Source organism: Rhineura floridana, chromosome 1 (genome assembly GCF_030035675.1).
Source record: "Rhineura floridana isolate rRhiFlo1 chromosome 1, rRhiFlo1.hap2, whole genome shotgun sequence".
NCBI lineage: Eukaryota > Metazoa > Chordata > Lepidosauria > Squamata > Rhineuridae > Rhineura > Rhineura floridana.
Genome location: NC_084480.1, coordinates 128,130,356 through 128,154,982, shown reverse-complemented (window position 1 = coordinate 128,154,982; position 24,627 = coordinate 128,130,356). Strand labels below are relative to the sequence as shown.

The 24,627-nt window shown below is 42.3% G+C and overlaps 1 long non-coding RNA gene across 2 annotated transcripts in view; it reads left to right on the top strand.

The window, feature by feature from the left end:
• Positions 1–17,875: 17,875 nt before the first annotated feature.
• LOC133387272 (uncharacterized) overlaps positions 17,876–24,627 on the top strand; it is a 42,566-nt gene continuing 35,814 nt past the window's right edge. For both annotated transcript variants that reach the window (XR_009763440.1, XR_009763439.1), the window contains exon 1: positions 17,876–18,238. This is a non-coding gene — a long non-coding RNA (uncharacterized LOC133387272). The remainder of the gene's footprint in view (positions 18,239–24,627) is intronic.

Sequence of the window (24,627 nt, the reverse complement as noted above, 5' to 3'; positions counted from 1 at the left end):
TTCTTATGTGTGAGCACCTACCTGTATGTAGAGGCTCTGTAGGACAAGGATACTTGGTTGTGGAGTATCCAAGATGAACAGAGGGCTTGGTCTTTCATTTTACTTGTTTTGAAACTGTAAAGTTGCTTGGAGCAGTTTCAAAGCCTGGCAGCTCTGCTGTGCCAGTAAAAACACTTTTAAAATTTGCACAGGATGTGACTGAACAATGTTTTCTGTGTAATTGCACATACAAAAGGGCATGTTGCACTGATGGGGGCAGACATTTGTTGTATTTTCAGTGCCACTTTGCATGTACAATGGCACAGCAAACAAATCTGGCCTAGATAAAAATCCTCTGATATTCCTTACTCCATCATAACTCTCCACGCCGAAGTCAGAAGTGACACAGCCAAAAATATAATTTTATAGCTTCAGAAAGAGCTATGCCCTGATGAAACTGATAGCAGAGCTTGACTAAGAAGAACCTGTTCATGTTTTCTGTGGAGCTCTGTTGGGAGAACGCAGAAACCTCCCCCAGAAATTTTGTTCATCTGACTAATCTCTTTTTGCTTGCCCCAGAAAATCCCTTTGTTGTTTTGCCAGAGCAAGGATCCCAAAGTTGCTTTGAAATGTTGCTGTGGGTGAAATTCATTCCCCAATCATCAACTGCAGATAAAGAAAATGTGTTAAATATGTAACAGTTAAGGAGGGGGGAAGGAGTTTGCTAATCAATGTAACACACTGTGTCATGCATTTGCTCTATTATTAATGGGAATATAATCATCAGGGCTAGCTGTGATCTCTGAATATTCATGGTCTTTCTAAAGCATTCGGCCTTCCTCTTTTCCATTATAAACCTATTTTACAACAGTTAAGCATTTAATAGAAAATATTTGTCAGCCAATTCAGGTGGTAACACTCAGATCTGTAGTGCTTTCACATCACTTTCTTTGAATTGTGGTAACAGCATTCATGCACACAGCTGATATATAACTGGGTCTTGTCCATATATTTAGTCCACAGCCCACTGATTTAGAACTACCTCTCCAGCCTGCCCAGCCCATCAAAAAAGCCAGAAATAGCCTTTCATTATAACAAGGATTGGCTTTTCATTTCACAGGTGCCCACTCAGTTCGCTTCCAAGTTTTCAACTTAATTTTCTGAAAAGATCATTTTCAGTCAAAATCACTGGTTAATGGAAAGCCTCGATAGTGACACTGGTATAATGTAGAATGCCAAGAAAGTATCCCAGTGAAATACATAAATACAAATCAAGGAATCCAAATGCAACATGTAAATGAGGGCACTGGTATAAAGCATTTGAAGTTATTGCTATTTAAATAATGCATCCTAAGGCAGAGAGGGCAGCTCAAGCCCTGCTCTGTTTCCTGGTTAGTTGAGGGTAGGATCATAGAATAGTAGAATTGGAAGGGACCCATAAGGTCTTTGAGTCCAACCCCCTGCTCAGTGCAGGAAGCCAACTTAAAGCATGGGAGTAACCCATTCCTTGAATTATGGCTCAAATTCTCAGCAACAAAAAATGAGTTTCAACTACTCCAAGACTTTTATTACATTTATCTTCAATGTAATGTGATGTGTTGCTTTTTCCACTTCCTGAACATTAAAAATGTTCTTCCTTCTTCCTTCCTTGTCAGCGACTAGTTCCTTAACAGTTTAGGCAAGTTTACTTGAAAGTAAGTTCCTCTGTGTTCAGTGAGGCTTATTCCCAGGAAAGTATGCATATAATTGTTGCCTAAGCGACTGTAGTTACTTAGTGGAATGGGTGATCTCTGAAGCAGAGGCTCATTCCACTAAGCCAGGGGTGGGCCCAGCGACTGACTGTAAGCCACTCTCTAACCCTTGGAAGTCTATCCATGCCATACTTCTCACCATCCATACTATATACCAGGGTTGCCAGGTTCATGGCCTGAGACTGATCCTGTATCTTTAGGAGAAGAGAAAGTCAGCCTGGCAACCAAGAGGACTTCTGTATCATTAAAAGTTGTGCAAGGGGAAGGGAGAATTCCATCTTATGGTTTTCCCCATTACACTGTTGCAAAAACACCTGCACTTGGCTGACTTTCTCTTCTCCTAAAGATACAGGATCAGTCTCAGGCCATGAACCTGGCAACCCTACTGTATACCCACCATAAGTGCATTTGCCTCGCTGGGATGTGCTTTGAACTACAATAATGCCTCTTGCTTACCTTGATGGAGGATGGAAAGAAGTTGGGATGGGGGTATGTAGCTTATGTGAACTCACATCCATTGCTGAATCTGAACCCCCCCCCCAATAAGTGTACCTTTTCTGACAAGCAAACAGCATTAGCAGAGTTCAACAATACATTCCAACCAGGCAAAAACTCCTAAGGAGGGTTCAAGGTAGGTGCAGTGAGGTGTGTGGCCTAGGGATCTGGGGTGTGGCTGGGGAGAGTGTTGAGGGTCATGTAGAGAATCATGGAGGATCACATTTGGCCTCCAGAACTGAGGTTCACCAGCCTAGGTCTAACCTAAGTCCAATTTTAAGCATGTTTACTCAGAAGTAAGTCCTACTGAGTTTTGGCGGAGCATGCTGCCCAGTAATTGTGCATAGGATTTCAGTGTAAACCAACTCTCGGTGTCTAATCAGAAATAGGTCCTACTTAATCAGTGGGGCCGTCTCCTGGACAAGTGCCTCCCTGGGTTCCTGCTGGGAGGAAGGGCGGGATATAAATCAAATAATAAATAAATAAATACGTGTGTATAAAATTGCAACCTAAATCTTCAAAGCAGAACCCCCTGCATTTTCCTCTTATGAGAGGTTTGTTTAATATTTCTATTTTGGATTTAATAGATTTCATAAGACTCGTTTCCTGGGGAAAACAGTGGATAATTAAAAATGTAACTAGTTAATGGTGAGGCAGTTCTGGGCCCTCTTGGCAACTGTTGCCAAGGAGATTTGAATGCTGGGAAAGGGACTGTTGGGGTGGTTAGGCTGGGGGTGGGTGGGTAGAAGGAATGGAGGGCTAGTGGGGAAGATAAAGTGTTGTGAATTTGTGGAATACATCTGGAAATTGATTGGAAATGGCTGTGGAAAACAGAAATAAAGAAGCGGGAGAGATCTAGTTCAGTTTGCATTTAAAGTGAACCTGCTTAATTTTTTTGCACTTTCTGAAACAATGTACAAGCATTGAGACACAGCTATCCTTTGTAATTTGCACTTCTCCAAATGTTGCAATGCAGTTCTCCAGCCAAGTATTCTTTTCAAAATGAATGTTAGGGGACAGTGTGCATAAAAATGAATATATTAGTGAACATAACCTACATAAATGCATTATCCTAAGAGAAACTGCTTGCAAAAATGTGTACATTAGTCAAAACTGCATACAAAAATGTATTTATTTGGAGAAATCTGCACAAAAATACTGAAGAATTTTCATGTGGATATTTTTAAACAAAAATTCACAAATTGCTACCAAAATGTGGAGAGCTGAATTGAAGACTAGAAAAACAAGGAACAGAGAGAACTGAAATTGACAGATCCTTTTATCCCTACCTGTGTCATATAGGGTGTACAGCATATGCAGAAGGAAAGGACTATAGCTTAGTGGTAGGGCACATGCATCCTAGGTTCAGTCCCTGACAACTCCGACTAGAGCTAGGAAAACATCCTGGCAGTGATGGCACTGAGGTCACCAGGCTGAGGGAGTGGCACAGTGGGGCTGAGAACAGGAGAATTCCGGTTGCTGGCAGCGGCCTCCCATGAATGTGTGTTCACAGGCTGCCCCTCGCCAACCCAAAGGTCACCCAACATTGTAATTGCTCTGGCCTGCACCATTCCATCTGGTTTTGTTTTGGTGTATTTTTAAGGTCTGTTTTTATGATGTTTTGATGTGTTTTTAGCCCTTTTGTTTGCCGCCCTGGGCTCCTTCTGGAAGGAAGGGTGGGATATAAATCAATCAAACAAACAAACACATTGCTGCCACCACAGGGAGGTCACTGCTGCGGCTCTACCACCTCCTGTACCACTTGATGGGGACATTGGTGAGGACCTAGAGGCACTGCTGAGCCCACTCAAGCCTGGGATTGACCCTGGTCAGAATGGTAGCTTCAGCTGAGAAATTTGACAGCAGTGAATTTGGAAGAATCCCTAAATCAAGCTTTATATGAACCATCAAGAGTCTTTGTTTATGTATGCTTTGTTCAATGTCACTGGAGACCCTAGGTCCACAGCAGGAACCTTGCAGCCATGAGAATGTGCCACCTTCCTTTCTAACAACTCATACTGCATGATGGGATTAGGTCAGGAGATCAGAGGAATTTACGGAGCGCACTTACAAATTTAAGACTCTGAAGCTCATGATACAATGCAACTGTGCTGAATATATATTTTCAGAAACAACCAGGATTGTTGCAAAAGTAAGAATAAGAAGACGAATGAATGTCTAAAAGGGAAAACCGTGACACAAATAAGTCTAGCCAAAGTATAGCAGGATAGATGGTTATTTGACAATAATCAACTGCTGACCCGAGAAAAATAAATAAATAAAGCAGACACTTTCAGTACTGATTCTGAAAGAGTGGATCAGGACTGAGAAATTATTTGCAGTGAGTGGTGGTTGGCCTACTTGCAGGGAATGCTGGAGTCCAATGGAATTCAGGCTTCAGAGGAGGAAGACATTCAGGTCATGAAATAGTACAACAGGGGAGTCCCAAACAGAGCCAACAGAGATGAAGGGAATTTATAGTTATTTTGATGAATGTACTGTTGCCCAGTGGCTGTATTTTTTCCAAGTTCCATTGTTCTACAAATTTCTCAGAACCAACAGTCTTTTTTGGAAACTTCAGTGGTGCAGACTGTGTGCCAAGCGCTAATGGCAGCCAGGACCACAGTGTGGACAAAGTGGACTTGCCTACAGCTTTCATCGCAAGTGTTTATTTTAAATAAGTTGTTTCTTGCCTTCTGCTGTCTATGCCAGACATGCATGTCACTGAAGCCTGCCTTCCCCCTAGCAAAGACAAGATCAGATGATTTTTAGATCAACAGGGGGCCACTCAGCAACCCTGGCTAATGAATGCTTTGTCCGCCTTGACAATTCATTTCCCTCATCAATATTCTTCACACTTCACTTTTTCATCCTGCCTGGGCTCTGCCGCTTGCAAATTGGTTTCTTGGTTATAATTGCAGCCAGCATAAATTCAGAGCCACTAAAACACAGCTTGAGATCCCAGGGACTGATTTTTGTTGTATTTGGCAACTGCTTAGGCTATTGGCAGTCCAGCTGAAGCATGAGTGAGAGGATTGGGAGGGGCAGGGGGAAGCCAGGGATTGTCACATCAGTAAGGCTGCCAAATTGAAAATCAAATAAATAAAAAGGACACCAACTGTGTCGCTGAATGACAGTGTTGTTCTGCAGAGTGTAAAGTCCTTAAATTGAAGGGGCATGTGTTTTTTTAGTTACAGAGATATGAGGATATGAAATAAAGTATTTTTTGCTTAAAACAGGGATGAGGAAGTTATTGACTTCCAGTCAGTGGGGGCTGGCCCATTAAGGCAAGTGGGGCACTGCCCCATCCAACTTCAGCCTGCCTTCCGTCAGCACTCACCTACCTACCTTCTTACTTACAGCCAGTCTGAAGACAGTTTAAGTCCGGCTCACAGATAAGGCATATCTAAGCTGCAAACCTAGCAGTCATTTTAATGGTGGAGGCTGGTCCATTAGGGCAAATGGGACACTGCCCCGCCAATCTTCGCCAACCTCCACGTGCCTGCTATCTTACTTACAACCAGTCCAGGGGCTGGCCCTGGCTGTCAGCTTCCTCCTCTTTATTCTCAGTGTTGCCTTTGTAGAACTCAGCAGGGAGGAGGAGGAAGATGGGGACAAAACTAGAATGAGTTGGCTCCAGCTCCCATTGGCTCTGGTTCCGCCTACTGTTTGTGCTCCCTCCCTGCCGTCCCTCCAGTCCCTGTGGGCGCCAGCTGGCAATGCTTCCAGTTATTGTTGGACCACAACTTCCATCATCCCTGACCAATGGATATACTGTCAGGGGTTAATGGGAACTGGAGTGAGTCCAACATAATCTGGGGGGCCACCTGGAGGGACAATGTTCTTTCAAATAAGAGCACCTTTGAAATCACACACAAATCTAATCAACCTCTTTGTGGAAAGACCACCCCAGCAGTCAATCATCTACAGCAGAACCTGGGCTGGTCAAGTGGAGCTCTGTATTTAGTCCCTCAGAGTCAGGCCAAGTTAACAGATGGTTTGAACCTTGCTGCTCCACAGCGCCACCTTGATAGTGATAGGAAAAGAGAAATAAATAATTTGTTTGATTTATTTGTCATTTTCTACCAAAGACTGTCAAGGTGACTTATGACAATAACATTCATATGAATACAATTTATGCAAACTGAAAATTAACAGTAACAGCACACTAAAAGTGATGATCAGATGTTGCTGTGCCAGCGTGGCGCACCATTTCCCCTTGATGGTCTAGTAACATCTGCATGGAGGAACTGATCTATGAATGTTATAGTAAGGATAAATCATGACATACCTGTTTACCCTGGCCTTTGGCACCTGAGATGTGTATTTTTAAGATCCACCCTATTTTGTGATTCTGGTTGCTTTTAGTCGGGCTTTATGTCCTGGAGAGGCAGGATGTAACCGCCTGGGAACCTTTGGGTAAAAGGCGGGCAATATATGCTAATGCTAATGCTAAGAAGAAGCGGCAGCAGCAGCATATGGTTCCTTCCCAAATAGAAGTTGCCCAGACCCAAAGGAGAACTTTAGTGGCCTGAGAAACAGCTGTATCCTTTGCCTTTCATACATGGTTCCTGCAAGCAGAAGTTACTAGAACGTCTTGGCACTGGAACATAATGAAGCAGCTCCCCACACTATTATGGTGATACATGAAAAAGTGTTGGCACTTGATACCCTTGGGCAGTTGACAGGGACAAAGCGGGGTACACTGATGTTTACATTTGCTTTGCCCCCTCCTCTGGGTTGATGAGCCTCCATGTTAAGTTTCCCACAATGCCCTCAACATAAGAGTCACTCTGGGGCATCATGGAATAATCAAGATGGTGGCTTGTAGCTTCTTGCCATTGCTCACTGATGCATAGGGTCGCCATAAGTCGTAATCGACTTGAAGGCACATAACAACAACATGCACATGATCACACACACCCCCAACCCATCAAAGGGCAACCTGGGTCTGGTCCTGGGAGGCATTTGTGAATCATACAAGGCTCAACAATTAAGGGATTTTTTTGTTAAATAAAGTCATCCTGGGATTTTTGCTGCCACCCCGTCTACCTACTGGTTAAAATGTAAATGTACTGCCTTCAAGTCGATTCCGAATTATGGCGACCCTATGAATAGGGTTTTCATGGTAAGCGGTATTCAGAGATGGTTTACCATTGCTTTCCTCTGAGGCTGAGAGGCAGTGACTGGCCGAAGGTCACCCAGTGAGTTTCATGGCTATGTGGGGATTCGAACTCTGGTTTCCCAGGTCATAGTCCAACACCTTATCCACTACACTGCACTGGCTCTCACCTACTGGTTAAGAGGGGCAAAATTAATATTGGAAGAAATGACCAGGAGATTCTTATTTTTACTAGAGAAGACTGTGCACTTTTGCTCCCTGAGCCTCAAGGACGTCATCTGTTGTTTTGCAGCAAACCCCTCCTAAGTGTTTATATTGCCACTTGGTACCATATAATTCAGTGAGATTAAAGATTAAAAGAGGCACAGAAGAACAGACATGGAACACCAAGGCAAGATAAAAGTGGTGTATAAATGATTGCAGCATGGTTACTTGGCAAACAAAATATCAGGCACAGAAAGAAAAAGAGAAAATAACTTTTTATATCATCAAGCCAGCTCTTTTTTTTTTAATGACAGTCAAGGTGCATTCAAAGTCAGGCATTATGTCCTTGAGAGGCAGGATGTAAGGCGCCATTGAGCTTGAATAAGAGAATCTGGCAGCAGGGCCCAGGAACCTGTTTCCCTGCTCTACTGGGGTGGCCTGCAAGCAGAGGGAACAGCTGGCTTGAGTCTTGCTGGTCCATTGCACCACCCTGATAGTGGCAGGAAAAGAGATGACATCTGGTCAGCCCAAAGGAATCTGGTGACACAAGGATGGGGGGACATTGGCAGGCCAGATGCTTATATCTTCTACCACCCATGGGCCAAATTGGGCAGGTAGGTGTGGTGACATCACACTAATGCCAGGTGATATGGTGCTTTGAAGCTGTGACAATGTCAGGACTTCAATGCACAGTGGAGGGCTCTTTGCAAGTTTGACTTGGGGCTGAATCCAGGTCGGTTTGGGTGGTCCCAGGTTCAGCCTGGGTTGGGGTGACCCCCCCGACTGAGTCCCCAGATCAGGTCAGGTAGTGTGCATACACACACACACACAGAGGGCTTCTTTCCTTGTGCATTTTGTGTACCAACTCCAGCACCTCACCCCAGGAATGGGAACCCCAGGCACTCCCCACCTCCTTCGGCAACCCCCTCACTGCCTCCAGGCATTGGTACATGGTGACACTGTCTTTCCACTTGCGCTTCTCACGTGCTTGCCTCACCTGCCTGTCTCATCGGTTCTTCTGCAGCTCACCCAGGCTACCACAGCTCACCCAGGCTACCACAGCTCACCAAGGCCTCCATCTCCACCTCTTACTTCACCTTGCCTTGTCCCCCGCCTCACCTTGCCTTGCCCTCCTGCCACCTTGCCTCACCTAGTCCCCCTCCACTTTGCCTTGCCTTGACTATCCTCACCCACCTGCCTCACCTGCTGCCACCACCATGATCCTGCAACATTGGAAAGCTCTCATGTGATTACAGTGTCATGGCAGCCTAAGAAAAATATTACATGTATGGAAATGTGTGTGTGTTACTCCAAACTAGGCAAGGTTTTGAAGTCCTTCACATTAAAGACTGCTGCTTCCTTTCCTCCTCTTTCCCTTCCCTTCCTCCTGTACTTGTAAGAGCAATGTTTATTTTTTAATGCAGTTATTTGTGCAAATGAGCTATTTTTAAAATAAAAAATTCCGTGAACATGACTTCTCAGCAACAACCAGTGGAAAAGGGCAGTCTACATCCTTTCATTTGGGCTGATGGAAACAAAATGGAAGCAGGGGGTGTGGCCACAGATGGCACCCAGTAAAATATCACCAGATACGTAAATAAGCCTGCACACACAATGTGTTTCAGTGCATCCACAGTCAATAACATGTAATTTTATACTGGATTTTCTTCTATTATCAGATTGTCTGCAGATTGGGAAAATCTAAATTTAGCTGGGAGTGTGGGCTGCCACTTGCATGAGAAAATCATTGTCACTGCTAAAAACTAAAACAAAACAAAACAGAGACGGGCAGGAACTAGGTTTAAATTCACATTAAACTCCAGTATGTGGATGATCCCTAAATCTTAAAACAGAATTATAATTACATTTACTGCAACTTTCACACTCTTCATTAGGAGGTGTGAAAATTGGAGGGAGAAATATCAATAATTTAAGATACGCAGACGATACCATACTACTAGCAGAAACCAGTAATGATTTGAAACGAATGCTGATGAAAGTTAATAATAATAATAATAATAATAATAATAATAATAATAATAATAATAATAATAACAATAATTTAATTTTTAGGCCGCCTATCTGGCCGAAGCCACTCTAGGCGGCGTACATATTAAATTCAATAAAATACAAAATACAGTAAATACAATAAATACAATAAAATACAAGTAATCAACAGTGACAGAATAGCAGCAATTGTAATACATAGCAACGGGCATTGAGTATATAATTAGCCCATCCCGATAGTCCCAAAGGCCTGACCAAACAGCCAAGTTTTTAATGCTCGGCGGAAGGTATCCAGGGAAGGGGCATGTTGAAGATCGAACGGGAGGGAATTCCAGAGAGTGGGGGCTGCCACCGAAAAAGCCCTCTCTCTAGTCCCCACCAACCTAGCTACTTTTGTTGGTGGGATTGAGAGAAGGCCCTGCGTGGCGGATCTTGTCAGGCGGCATAGTTGGTGACGCTGGAGGTGCTCCTTCAGATAAACCGGGCCAAAACCGTATAGGGATTTAAAGGTTAACACCAACACCTTGAATTGGGCCCGGAAATCTACTGGAAGCCAGTGTAGATTAAATAATAAGAGGAAGGCACAAAAACAGGACTACAGCTGAACATCAAAAAGACTAAAGTTATACAACAGAAGAGTTCTGTAACTTTAAAGTTGACAATGAGGACACTGACCTTGTCAAGGATTATCAATACCTCGGCACAGTCATTAACCAAAATGGAGACAATAGTCAAGAAATCAGAAGAAGGCTAGGACTGGGGAGGGCAGCTATGACAGAACTAGAAAAGGTCCTCAAATACAAAGATGTATCACTGAACACCAAAGTCAGGATCATTCAGACCATGGTATTTCCAATCTCTATGTATGGATGTGAAAGTTGGACAGTGAAAAAGACAGATAAGAGAAAAATCAACTCATTTGAAACGTGGTGCTGGAGGAGAGCTTTGCAGATACCATGGACTGCGAAAAAGACAAATAACTGGGTGTTAGAACAAATTAAACCAGAACTATCACTAGAAGCTAAAATCATGAAACTGAGGTTATCTCACTTTGGACACATAATGAGAAGACAGTATTCACTAGAAAAGGCAATAATGCTGGGAAAAACAGAAGGGAGTAGAAAAAGAGGAAGGCCAAACAAGAGATGGATTGATTCTATAAAGGAAGCCACAGACCTGAACTTGCAAGATCTGAACAGGGTGGTTCATGACACATGCTCTTGGAGGTCACTGATTCATAGGGTAGCCATAAGTTGTAATCGACTTGAAGGTGCATAACAACAACAACAAGGGAGATCAAGGGTTGTATCCAATTATGTTCTACTCATAATAGACCCATTGAAATTAGTTGAAATGGAAATGGACTACCTTCAAGTCGACTCCGAATTATGGCGACCCTATGAATAGGGTTTTCATGTTAAGCGGTATTCAGAGGGGGTTTACCATTGCCTTCCTCTGAAGCTGAAAGCAGTGACTGGCCCAAGATCACCCAGTGAGCTTCATGGCTGTGTGGGGATTCGAACCCTGGTCTCCCAGGTCTTAGTCCAACACATTAACCATTACACTACACTGGCTCTCTCTACACTACACTGGCTCTCTCTGAAATTAGTTAGTCATGCTTATTTACTTCAGTGGGTCTATTCTGAGTAGGATGACTGACATTGAATACCACCCACATATTCCAAAGTTTGAGGATTTTAAGGCTATCAAAAAGGCAACACTTCATAACCAGATCTGCGAAACAGCCTTTATATATCACTTTTTTACTAATGTTTCTTCGATTCCTTTTATTTTTCTTTTATCCACCAATGTGGCAATTAAGTAGTTTCTCTCTCCCCCAGTGTTGCATACCCCATTCAGGTGAGGGAGGACCTAGGAAAATTATATTTATAATGTAATCCTATCCATAGCTCTGCAGAAGCAAGTCCCATTGAACTCAATGACGTTTATTCCTAGGTAATTAGGTATATGATTGCAGTTCTAATCAGTGAAGCATTAATTTAAATGCTCTTTTGCCAAAGACTCTATCAAATTTTATTTATTTATTTATTTTATTAGATATCTTACCTGCCCTTCACCACAAGGTCCTAGGATGGGTTACAACAATAAAATATGCAATTGTAAAGTGAATAAAATAGTTACAACTATAAAACCATAAAACAATTAAAAACATTAACACGTTCAACAGTCTTGATGGCATATCTGCACAGCGTGGTGTGGACTGTGTCATTTTTCTTAACTGATTTCTCCCATGGTCCCATCTAGGTGACCTTCTGTTGATATTCTTCATGCCTCTGCCAGCTCTTTTAGAAGAGGATCAGATCATGGTAGCTGTAATATTGTCTCTGGTCTGAAAATGTTAACAGGAAACAGGAATCCTGTTTCCCAGAACAAAATTTGGATGCTTCATCCTTTCCTTGAACTGCAATTGCTTGGGAATTCTATGTGGCTTTTAGGCTGGATGATAAGATGTGATTGCCCAGTCCCAATAATTGAATAATATTCAGATTTGGTGACTAATTCCCTACTAATCCTTGTCTTCATCATACCAATGTGCCATACCCGATGTGAACTGCTCCATGTGAATTTGAAAGTACTGACAAATGAAAACTATCTCCCTAGGGATAGCCTCCTCCCCTCCCCAGATCTATAGAACTACTTCCTTTAAACACAAATTCACTAAATTGCACAGAGGGCAATGGCTCACTTGCTTCAGGAAACAGACTCTGGGGTTTAATAAACTATTGATTCCTTGCTCAGTAGACAAGGAGAGGCATTCTTACCCATATTACAGAACTGGCAGGGAACCTGGAAAGCACCCAGCTTTTGCCTTGGGCAAAGGAAGGGAGTAACCTGGTGTAAAAAGAAATGCAGAAAAGATGAAAGCAGAAAAAATATCTTTCATGTCCCAATGTTATTTGTACCCCACTAACCTCATCTGACAGCACTGCATCTTCTATTAGGCTATGTATTTTAAAGAAACACAGAGCAATCCAAAGTGGGTACAGGATGGAGAGAAGGACCCTCAGCTTGTGGTAGCCAGGGCAGAAGGTGGGGGCATTTCCCCCCTTCTTTATCACTCCACCAGCTTCAGGATGGCATGGCTGACAGTACCAAGGGTTAGGCCCCCTGGGGATCTGTGCCACTTTGGGACCAGCAGATCCCACAAATTAGAACAGCAGTAGCAGTTTGTTTCAAAATGATGGTGCTTGGAGTTTAAAGAAAGAAATCCTGTGTATTTCAGCCAGTGCAACTTTTTTTTTTAATCTAAAGAAGCCCATACCATTAATTTCTAAACGTTTGGGGCAAAATGAGATATGGCAGCTAGGGATGTGGGAGGGTTTTAATTCAGTACACATTTAAAGGCAAACCTATTTAAATTGCACTTTCCAAAACAATATATGAGAACTGAAACACAGCCATTCTCTGAAATTTCCATATCTTTGAATTTTGCAGTGCAGTTCTCTGGTCAAGTAATGTGCACAATAATGCATATACTGAGGTAAAGTGTGCATAAAAATGAATAATCTAGTGAAAATAGCATATAAAATGAATTATATTACAGAACATTTACTGGGCAAAAATGTGTACATTAGGCAAAATTACATACAAACATATGTATATTAGGAGAAATTTGCACTAAAATGCTGACCAATTTTCAAGAGGAGGTTTTTTTAATGCAATTGACAGGGAGGCATAAAGAAGTAAATTTAAGATTGGAAAGATGAGAAATGGAGAGAAACTGAAATGGACAGATTCACCCATTCCTAATAGTAGCACATCTAAAACATGTTCATGTCTTCCAAAGGCTCAGGGCTTTGGCCAAGGCAGCCTCAGTGGGTTCTTTAACCTGGAAGAGGCATTCCATGCAAATGGAGAATTGTTATTATTAGGATACATCTGTTGTTATTGAACATTCTGTGCTAAGTGGAAATGGTAACACTATGGAGTCAGTGGGTTCTCTGCTGGTCTTGAGACCCTGGAAAATACCCAACCTTGCAACGTTCTGCAGCTGGCCCTGCTGATATGCCAGTTTATATAAAAACAAGCAATCCTGCTCTAATCTGGACCCTGAATCGATACAATACAGACCAAGAAGAGGTTTTCCACTGACTTCTGCTGATTATGCAGCAGGGATGGGGAACCATGTTCAGCCTGTAGGCCACATTCTCTTCTGGGCACCACATGCCAGTGGTGGGCAGGGCCAGAGGCAAGAGTGGGCAGAGCAAGGAATGTAAATCAATCAATCTTTATTGATACGGTCATAGACCAAAAGACATTTATAAATAAAACTACATACATTTATAATAAAAGGTTACAAAGTTGCAGTCATGTTAAAACAGTAAAACAATAAAACAACAAGGAAAACAGTTACAGTTGGGTGGCGGAAGCTTCTGAAAGGATAGATGCCTTCCGAATTGATTGAGCCGCAAAAATAAATTTAGCAACTGACAAGATAGTATCCTTATTAGCTGCTGACAAAAGATGTAAAAGTAAACAGTTAAGCGGTTTGTAGGGGTATTTATTTATGATGGGGGTTATGAATTTGGAGCGAATATCGTCATATAGGGCGCACTCAAAGATGACATGAGAGAGAGTTTCTATGGCGCTGACACCACAAAGGCATAATCGGTTTGCATACGGGATACGTTTAAATCTCCCTTCAAGTAAGGCAGAGATAAGACAGTTAAATCTAGCCTTTGTAAAGGCTAGACGATATTTGGGGATCGTAAGAGTTTCCAGATAAGGGGCACTGAGCATAGGCACAAAGCTCAGACCAAAGTGAATAGGAGAGCAGGTCGAGGTGGCTGCAGTTATGGAGCGTTGGAAGTCCATATCGTTGATACGAGTCCGGATAGAATGTTTAACTGTCTCTGGAGCGAGGGACATCAGATGTTCAATTGAGAGGCCAATACTTGCAAGGTAATTTGTAAACATACGGGCCCATTTCGAGGTAAAAGAGTCTTCCCAGAGTAAAGGGAGATAGCCAGTAGATTTTTCATAAGACATTTTAAACCAGAAATTTAGGGCGGCCAACCACGCTTGAGACTCAAGTGAGACTAGGCCAGATTCTAACCTAAGGACCGCCGCAGGAACGCACCTGGGAACGCCAAAAATTTGTCTGAGAAACAAGGAGAGAACTGCCTCCGCAGAAGAGTTGAAGGCGCCAATCCATAAAGGTACCCCGTAGAGAAGTTGAGAAATAGTTTTGGATCTAAAAACCTTTAGGGCTGCCGGAATGTATTGTCCTCCTTTAGTGAAGAAGAACCTTCGAATACCACTGGCTAAGTTGCGAGCAGTAGAAATAGCCCCTCGGATATGGGGATTCCAGGACAGAGAGGAATGAAAAAGTATACCAAGGTATTTGAAATGAGAAACCTGTTCTATTTTATGGGTATTAATTGTCCATGCGTGAGCAGGAGAGTGCTTGGCAAAAGCTAAGATCTTAGTTTTGGAAAAGTTTATAGATAGTTTGTTATCATGACAGAAACTCATAAAAGCTTTAGTTAGGCGTTTGAGTCCTACTTTAGAAACAGAAAGGAGAACAGCGTCATCTGCATACAATAACAAGGGACAATGCAGGTTTGCTAACTTAGGGGGGTGGAAGTCCGGGGATTGACAATAAAGGGACAGATCATTCATGAAAAAATTAAATAAAAGTGGGGCTAGTATGCAGCCTTGTCTAACTCCTTTTGTTGTAGTAATGGGGTTTGTGAGATGACCTTCACGACTACATCTAACACGAAAGGATGTGTGGTGGTGCAGACGGCTAATTAAGAAGAGGAGTCTCTTGTCGATCGTAGATTTTGCGAGTTTCGCCCATAGTATCTCCCTAGGGATGGAATCAAAAGCCGATTTCAAGTCGACAAAGGCAACAAACAGGCCGTTACCCCAGCGGTTCTTGTATTTTTCAGCTAAGTGATTTAAAATCACACAGTGTTCTATCCCAGACCTACCTTTCTGGAAAGCTGCCTGCTCCCTCCCAAGGATATTATCCTCCTCCAACCAAGATGAGAGTCTCTCTTTTAAGTAGCAGGCATATAGTTTGCCAATAATGGAAAGGAGGCTAATTGGGCGGTAATTTGCTGGGTCCTCTTTGTTCCCTTTTTTAAATATAGGGATAACTATGGATTCAAGCCAAGACTCAGGGAAGCATCCGGAATTATTGATCAGAGTAAAGAAATTTGCTAGAAGAGGGGCCCACCAAGCTTGGTGCGCCTTCAACATTTCAGAAAGTATGTTATCAGGTCCAGGAGCTTTGCCGGATTTCAAGCTAGCAATCAAATCAATAATTTCTTTTTGGGTTACAGGTGGTCAAGTGGGAAGATTTGTTAAATTATCAATAAAGGAAACAGCATTTACAGTCTCGTTGTTTGCAGAAAAATATTTCTCCCAGAGGTATGGGGAAATGTGGCAAGGGGCCGGATTTAGTGGGCTCATAGAACCAGAAATCAGCTCCCAAAAACACTTCGAATTATTTGATCTGGAGGCTTGAATTAAGGCTTCCCAATCTTCATGCATCACCTGCCTTTTTTTGATGATTATCATATGCTTGTAGTATTTTTTGATAATAAAATACTCAGGGGGGAGGGTGGTTAAATTTTGGTGTCGATATTGAAGGTATAGCCGTCTCAGCTGTTTCTTAGCATCAAGACAGTCCTTATCAAACCATCTGGGAAAACCAGTGGTAGGAGGAGCCCTGAAGGAAGAAGATGGTGGGATAATAGAGGCTTTAAGTTTGGTAATTAAGGAGTTATACGCTATTGACGCTAAATATGAATCAGAAGCATGCATGATCTCCCTCTGTAAGGACAGGGCAGAGGGGGAAGTGAGAAATAAGGCCACATTAGAGGCTACTGTGGGAGTCCAAAATGTCCTTTTATGGGTAGGGTGGATTAGATTTGCCATTGGTTTATGGGTAAGGAGCAAGTGACCATGTTCTGGTAGATAAAAGGAAAAGGTAAGGGGAAGGTGATCACTATCCTGTCTGGAGCCGACAGAAAAGTCCAAAATAAACCTGAACAGGGAATGCGAGATCAAGGCGTAATCGATGACACTGCTCCTGAGGCCAGAGATGTAGGTAAATTCCGCACATGAATCTATCTGCTTATGACCGTTCAACATTATTAGGCTGTGTCTAGCAAGGAATCGGTATAAACATATTCCACCATAATTTATCTTGGGGTCCTTGGAAGTCCTAGCATAGCCTGGGAGGTATGGGGCGGTGTCCTCGCCCCCCCAGAGGTTTGAAGCAAATAGCGCATCATTGTGGGGGCCAGACCTGGCGTTGAAATCACCCATAACAATGAGAGGCGCTTTGGGGAATTTAGCCTCGAGTGATGTTAGATAATTGGTAAGAACGTCCCAGTCACAGTCAATTTGTGCCCGAGAGGCATGAGGGGGAATATAAACATTTACTAACAGAAGAGAAAATGTGCTAAAAGATAATAAAACAGCCTGTGCAATGTTTTTACAAGGGGTTAAACTTATAGAGTGAGCTGTTACAGAAGTAGAAATGAGTATGGCTAGGCCTCCTTTGGGTCTGCCTTTGGAACTGGGTTGGGAATAGGTCGCTGGTAAACATGAACAAGAGAAACCATCCACTATTAATTTAAGGGTACACCACGTCTCCTGTAAGAAAATTAAGTCAAATTTGTTCAGAAAAGTAATAAAGTCAGGAATTTTTTGTTTGGCATTCCACCCTGCAATGTTCCAGGAGAGAAGGTGGAATGTAAAATTAGGTGAGAGAACAGAAACCTGGCATGCATTAATAATTGGATTCGTAGGATGAGAAATTTCCTTTGCTGTATAAGATTTGCAGAGTGAGTGCTGTGGTGTCCTGAAATGAGGGTTTACCATTTTTTCAGGAGATTCACAGGATAGAATCGGGTTTTTAGAATTTAATAAGGGTTGTCAAGTCAGTTCAGGAACCTCATGTACTATCACATCACATATTGTGCTAGGTCTACAAACATTTGAGTAACAATGTGGCAGTACCTTTAAGGGAACTTTCAGAGGAGAAACTTGAATGCTGGATGGTGAGTTCAGTTCATAGTCCTCCAAGTATCTGGAACATGTCCTTTTTGCCCTTAGATTGTTTAACAGATTCTGCATTTTGTTTATGACCTCACTTTGTTCAATCTCAGTGAATGTATGGAAACTATTTAATAGTTCCTCCTCTCCCTCACAAGCAAAGTCAAATGCAAGATCTTGATTTTCCTTACTGTTTACCAGAGAAGGAGGTGACTGTAACGGAACGAAAATGGGAGCTGGTGGTGGGGAGGAGCTTACTTCATCCAAAATAATAAGATCAGAGTTTATGGAGTTAAGTGTTTCAAAGTTTAATGTTTCTTGTGCTGGGGGAGTCAAAGGGGATAAATTCTTTTCCAGCATAGTTGGTCCTAATGATAGAGAAGAGCAGTTCATGTTTAATGTGCTTTTAAGAGGAAGCTGTTCCAGGAATGGATCCAAGTTTCCAGAGTTTGATATATTTTTGCTGCTGTTCGAGGAAAACTTCCTCCTCTCATGTGAAGAGATAAGGTTTGTTGTTGGAGTTCTCTTTGTGAACAAGGAAATTGGACTGGCCAGGTTTGTGAAATGTCTCTGAACGGATATTCCATGGTAGCTGAGAAGGGATTTATTTGCAATTATCCGTGCTGTTGTCTCAGCCGATTTAAAGGTAAGTAAAGCAGACGTTTTTGTTGAGGGGTTGTAAAGGAATTCCACATACGAGATATCGTCAGGCCGTAAATCCATTACACCTAACGACTGGAGGGCGTAACACACTCTTTGCTTCCTGATGTTTACTTTTTCTTTGATGTTAAGAAGAGGAAGATTCAGCAGTGCAAGTTTGTTTGAATTATATTTAAGAAGCCAATTCCCATTTGTATTCTCTCATCGTGAAATCTTGTTATTGGTAGAGCATATTCCGCTATAGGACCTCGGGTTGGGGTGAGTAAGTAGCTCTGGGAGATTTGGACTTTTTTTGCTTTCTGGTAAGGCTTTGCAATAAGATCTAGGGGGTGTTCTCGCTGTAGATGAAGCAGATAAATTCTTTGTTTGCGAAGCTGTTTGCTGTTGAGCTTTAAGTACTTTAAAAAGTTTCTGAAAGTTCATCTTCTTACTCCTTGGCGGTTTGTAATTTTTTATGTTTTTGGATTTTTTCTCCTTAGGTGCAATACAAGGTTTCTTTATGTTTGCACACTTCAGTGTTGTTGTTGTTTTGTGGGGGGGAAGAGTGTAGTTTAGGCTCAAATATAGTTTGGATAGTTCTTCCATAAATGATTTTAGAAGGTTGTTTGTTTCTTCCAAAAAAGCTTTGATGTTTTCAGTCTCTTTTGCCACAATGGCTAATTGTAACTGCAGACATTTTTGGCCAGTTAGAAGTAGTTTTTGGCCAATTTGTGCCAGTTCCGTGGTTTCAGTAACTTCTGTAGAGCAGGCAGAAGATGGCTGTGATTGAGTAAAAATGGGAGTCTGGCTGTCGATGTCTGCAGCATGCACAGTAGACAGAATGTCTAAGGGGGAATGTAAGTCAGTGTCCTTGTACAGAGAGGAAGATGGCGTCTCCTTGCTTTCAGGTACCTGCAGCAGAGAGTTGATCAGACTAGGTGTATGCGTCTGCCCAAAAAGGGGATCTGTGGATGTTCCATACACCAGGCTTTGTATAATTTCTGGGTCATCCCTTGCCTGGAATTCCTCACTCAAGCAGGAACAGAATTGTTCTGTTTCGATTTGGGAAGGGGTTTTCTCAGTAGATCGTGACGCATTTCTCTTTGTCTTATCCGCTTTGGTTGGTAAAAAGAAGTTTGTAATTTTAAGCTGTTGATCCCCATTCCCAGATTCTTCCAAAACCTGGTCTGATTTATGGTCATGTTCATAACATCTTTTCCTTGTTTGAACCATTTTAAAAACTATAAGGATTGCCTTTTAAACTCTAAGATGAACGGAGGTATAATTATAAATTGTTGACTCCAAGGCTAAGTAGTTTTATCTTAGGAATCCTTAGATTTTGTTATGGTAAATTATATTCCTTGAGTTAGTAATACGAAGCAGAGTTGTGACTCACCGGCTGATAGAGAGTCTGTTTTCTTGCTGATAAAATGGTTCCATAGCCTTCAAAAAATAGGTGTTGTTGATGCTGTTAGGTTCCAGAATAAAAATTTCCAAAGAATATCTCTAAAGATAGCAAAAAAAGAGGCGAGGTGGGTATGAGCTCCAGAGCTCGCTAGTGGACCTGCCTGCCAGCAGCCATCTTCCGTCGCATCACACACCTCTCTATCTTCTATCCATTTGCTTGTTGGTGATGGTCCAATTGATTTTCATCAAACTGGCAAGCAATTCCATTCCACTATCTTGTTTTTTCCAGTTCAATTTTTTTCCTGGCAAAAATAACAGGCAGGGAGAGCAGCTGAAAAGAGGGGCAAGTGTGTATGTGTGTGTGTGAGAGAGAGAGAGAGAGAGAGAGAGAGAAAGAGTGAGAGAGAGAGATCATAAATAAAATGAGCAGGGAAGGGAAAGGAATGAGAATCTGTAAAGGCCGATCTTCTAATGTGGCTTGGTATACAGAGAGGGTAGAAGGACATTTAAAGGATTAAGAGATTAAAAGGGAAGCCTAGAGTGGCTCCTCAATTTGGCTACTGACTCAGTGGCCAGGTTAAGGAGATTTTCTAGGCCTGCCTTTTAATCTCTGTAGTATTAACCTTTTAAATGCAGTACTTCCAGACAGACTGGAGTGAGTGCTTGCTTGATGTAGCTATGGTTGCCACAAGTTTGTGTGTGTGTGTGTGTGTGTGTGTGTGTGTGTGTGTTGAAGAAAAGCTGCTAAAGGTTGCAGCAAACCAGATCACTCTGCACATGCAAACTACAGGGAAATCCAGTGTCAGGTCCCATCTTCAGCAAAATTCTTCTCCAACCCTTGTCAGATGCCACCGCTGAACCTGGTTTATGAGTTTGATCTAGAAGAAGTAGCTATTTACATGAGTGGGCTGTGAGTGAATTTTCACAGGAAAATCTGCCTATTTTACCTTTGCTTTGGATGTTTGGAGAAGCAAGAGCAAGAGTCTTGCTACTTCTGTATTCATACTTCTCTGTAACATTTTGTCCTAGTTTATAGCCCTTGAAGGCTGCTGCAGCATGATACGATCCCTTCAGAGCCCCAAGTCCACTCAAGCTTGCAGAGGAGATTTAGTGAGTCTCTTATTCCTTCATTGGAGGAGGCCTGAGTCTCTTCTCATCATAAGGTTACTGTGAGGCATAACAGTACAGTTTCAATTACTATACACAGTTTTATATACACTTTATTCCCCACCCAAGGTCTCTCCAGTGTTCAGGACTATCCAGCTGCTAAACTCATGGTCCTCTATTTTAACAGTCCCCACCTCAAATCTACTTCATCTCAGCTTTCTCTGCTGCCTCTGAGTTTATGGTGGCGTTATTATCAAAGCTCCTTTGTTTGGAGCTATTGCATCTGCTGCTATCTCTGCTGATCTCTCCTTCCCCATTCCAGCACTCACCTTGCATGCCGCTGAAGACTGAGTTGGCGTCTTCAGACTACTCTGGTTGCAAAGCCTCTCCTCCCGTTCCAGAATTCACCTTATATGCAGTTGAGGGTTGACTTGGCATCTTCAGGCTTCTCTGGCCACTAAGCCTCGTCCTCTCTGGCACAGCTATGTCAGATCTAGTGGAGTGTGAGGGAATGTGAAATATTAACACCTTACAATATAGTTAGGTGCTTCAGCACCTGTTATGGAAACATCTTGACCACCTCACAGTGGACATGGCAGATGATGCCACAATTGTTCATGGACATGGGAAGTGTTTATACCTATATCTATAAACATGCAAGGCTGCCTTATACTGAATCAAGCAGTTGGTCTGTGCAGTCCAGTATTATCTACTCTAACTGGCAAGTGCTCTCGAGGCTCTTAGGCAGAGGTCTTTTCCACCATTTGCTACCTGACCATTAACTGGAGACCACAGGCACATTCTGCATGCAGAATATGTGCACTTATCATTGAGCTATGCTCCCTCTCCACACCCTGCAGTTGCTCATCCTGTTGTCATCACCCTTATATCGTAACGTCTAATGCCTTTATCAGAATCCACTCCAGAGAATTTTAGCTTAGCCTGTTCATAAAGTGAATAAAATTATATTAATTGTAGAAAAAATACCCGTAGACCTCAATGTATTTTAATTCAGGTTCCTAGTTAAAATTCTGGTCTTTGCACTAAATATGTCATCCTAACTTGTTACATTTGGATTCAAGCTTGGTTATTTCCACTGGGCACAATGAAGCCATAGTTAAGAGCTTTGAAGTTTCATTGATTTTAATGGGTGTGCTTAAATATTTCCCACTGAAATCAGTAGGTCTTAAGTCAGAACAGAATGGTTTGAATGAAAGCACTTAAGTGTGCTTTGTAATGGCTTAAATGTGAGTCAATATTCACAGAAAAGAAGTGGATTTGAAGTTTCCAGTCCTGATTAGGGACGGACAAATCTGTCAATTTTGATTCCTCGTTTTTCTAATTCTGTTTGCCTCAGGCAGCAGGTTCTGGGGGTGGTGAGGCAGGAAGTGGTGCCAATATGTTGGAGGACAGAGGGGTGTGTGCCACATGGCCTGACCTACATTCCTTAAGCGAACCTACTGCCCTCCATTATGACAGAAGATATTGCCTATCATCAATGTAGATGTAATTCAGATTTAGCGCTGGACTTTTCAGTGGTCTGCATGTTCTCCATCTTTGTGGAGTGATCCTGTTGGCTCTGAACTTCAGTAGCTTTTCCCCACACCAGATCTTTTCCCCCTCGGATATATTCATTTATTGCTTTTACTCATAGCACAGTACTGCAGCACAGCACTCTCTCTCTCTCTCTCTCTCTGTGCCAACCCCCTCCAAATAATCCAAACTCCAAGTGAGGAGGAAGCAAGCAAAGCCCATAATAGTGTATGACAGTGGAGGCGGCGGCGGCGAAGCTGCTTTCCTTTCAAAATATTGATATTTCCTTTCATTTATTGATATTTCCTTTCAAAATATCAATATTAATATTGTTTTTTGGGGGTAGAAAACAAATCAGACCAGGAAAACAATGTATAGCAGACAAACAACAAAGTCGAATTGATATGGCTTGTTAGGTTGACGGACTGCTTTCAAAGCAGCACTGACCAATGGATCCCACCCCTAGTAGAGACATCTTGTACCTGTGTTCAGTGTAGCATGCGTTTGGGGTAGTTTGCCATCATTGCTGTTAAACTCAATCTTGGGAAGTAGCACTCAGGAATGTGAAGAACAAATGGGAACTGAACTTTGCTCTCCCCACCACCCACCCTCATTGATGGGTGGCATCCTCAGTCAGTATTCTCCATTCACCTCTATTTTGTTGCTTTCTCTGTTACCATGTTATGTTTAGCAAGTAAGCCCTTTGTGAAATGATCTATCACTATTTAGTTTTCTGCAGCTGCCTATTCGAGCTCTTGTTTTGTACTGTTCCCTGGTAATCTTTTAATCTGAGAGAAGCTAGGAGGCCATCTTCTTTTATTTCCCATGAGCTTTGCAACAAAGGACTCTATAGTACAATACAAGTGTTGTTGTTTCCCCAAAGGCTTAACTACTCATTGTATTCTCAAATGTTATTCTTGCATCTAGAGGCACCAGCTCTCCAGAGCCCCATGTATGTAACGAACGTTCTCCCCCCACCCCTACACAGCAGGCCTAGAGGCAGACAATAAGACATCAGCAGTGCTAAGCCAAGCCTTCTAATTCTTTACAAGATGCTGAGAGCATCCATCACTTTCATAGGTGGAAGAGCTGCATCTCTAGTGATTGAATCATCCAGAAAACCATTTTGATATATATTGAAAATCTCAGGCAGCCCTTGAATTATTAGCACAAATGGATACTGTTGACCTTTCTCCATTCATTTATCAAATCCACCCCTCACCTTTGAGTTCAGTCCTTCCCCAGTTAGGCAAAAGTCTCATTGATTTTAGAGAATATATGCAAAAGAAACCTGGGGCAGAAATGCAGGGTTCAGATATGATGGCATTTTTTTGCTTATTAGTGAATTTATTTGCTTTTTAATATGGGAGGTAAGAAATGGGAGCCTGTGCAGGTTTACTGAGAATGGATTGATCACTTGCATGCTCATTGAGTTCAGTGGGATTTACTCCCCTGCAATAATGCTTAGGATAGGTAAAACTGACTAAAGGGGGATGGGGAGGGGAGGAGGTGGAAGGGCAGGGGTAGGGGAAGAAGGGGGATAGGAGGAAGAGGGCAGGTCTGATCATTTGCATGTTTATTGAGTTCAGTGGGATTTACTCACATGCAATTATGCTTAGGATAGGTGAAAATGACCACAGGGAAATGGGGAGGGGAGGAGAGGAAGGGCAGAGGGAAGGAGGGGGATGGGAGGAAGAGCAGGTCTGATCATTTGCATGTTTACTGAGTTCAGTGGGATTTACTCCCATGCAATCATGCTTAGGATAGGTAAAACTAACCATGGGGGGGACAGAAGAGGGAGGGAGGAAGAGCTGAAGTCGGCAGGGGAGGAGGAAGGAAGAGGGGAGGGGAGGAGGAAGGAAGAAGGCATTAAAAATCAGCTAGGCTTTTTTAAAACTTTTAAACTGCAGAAGATGAAGGTCAGAGTATGGGGCAAGGTCAGTAACAGCATTACACGTACTCTGTGAACATGGCTGATTTTTAATTAATTCCAACAATTTTTCTCTCTTTTCACACTTTGAACTCTCAATTCTCTCTGACTGTTTTGTGTATCAACATGAACATTTAAAGGGTTGTTAAGCAAGCATTTCTGAGTTCAGGACTATAAGTTTTTTAAAGTTTTGTTTTGAAATGAGCTCAGGGAAGCATCAGAATGGCATGAGGGTATTTTCAATGTAACATTGCAGGATGCAAAAAATCCATTTGCAAAATGCAACACACACACACACTATGCTGTGCTCAAAAGTACTATAATGGGAAATAATGTGTCATCTTACTTTTTAAAGAAATGTGCGAGAATGGCATAATAGGTTTTTCTGACAAACAAGGACTTGAGGATTCAACTCAAAC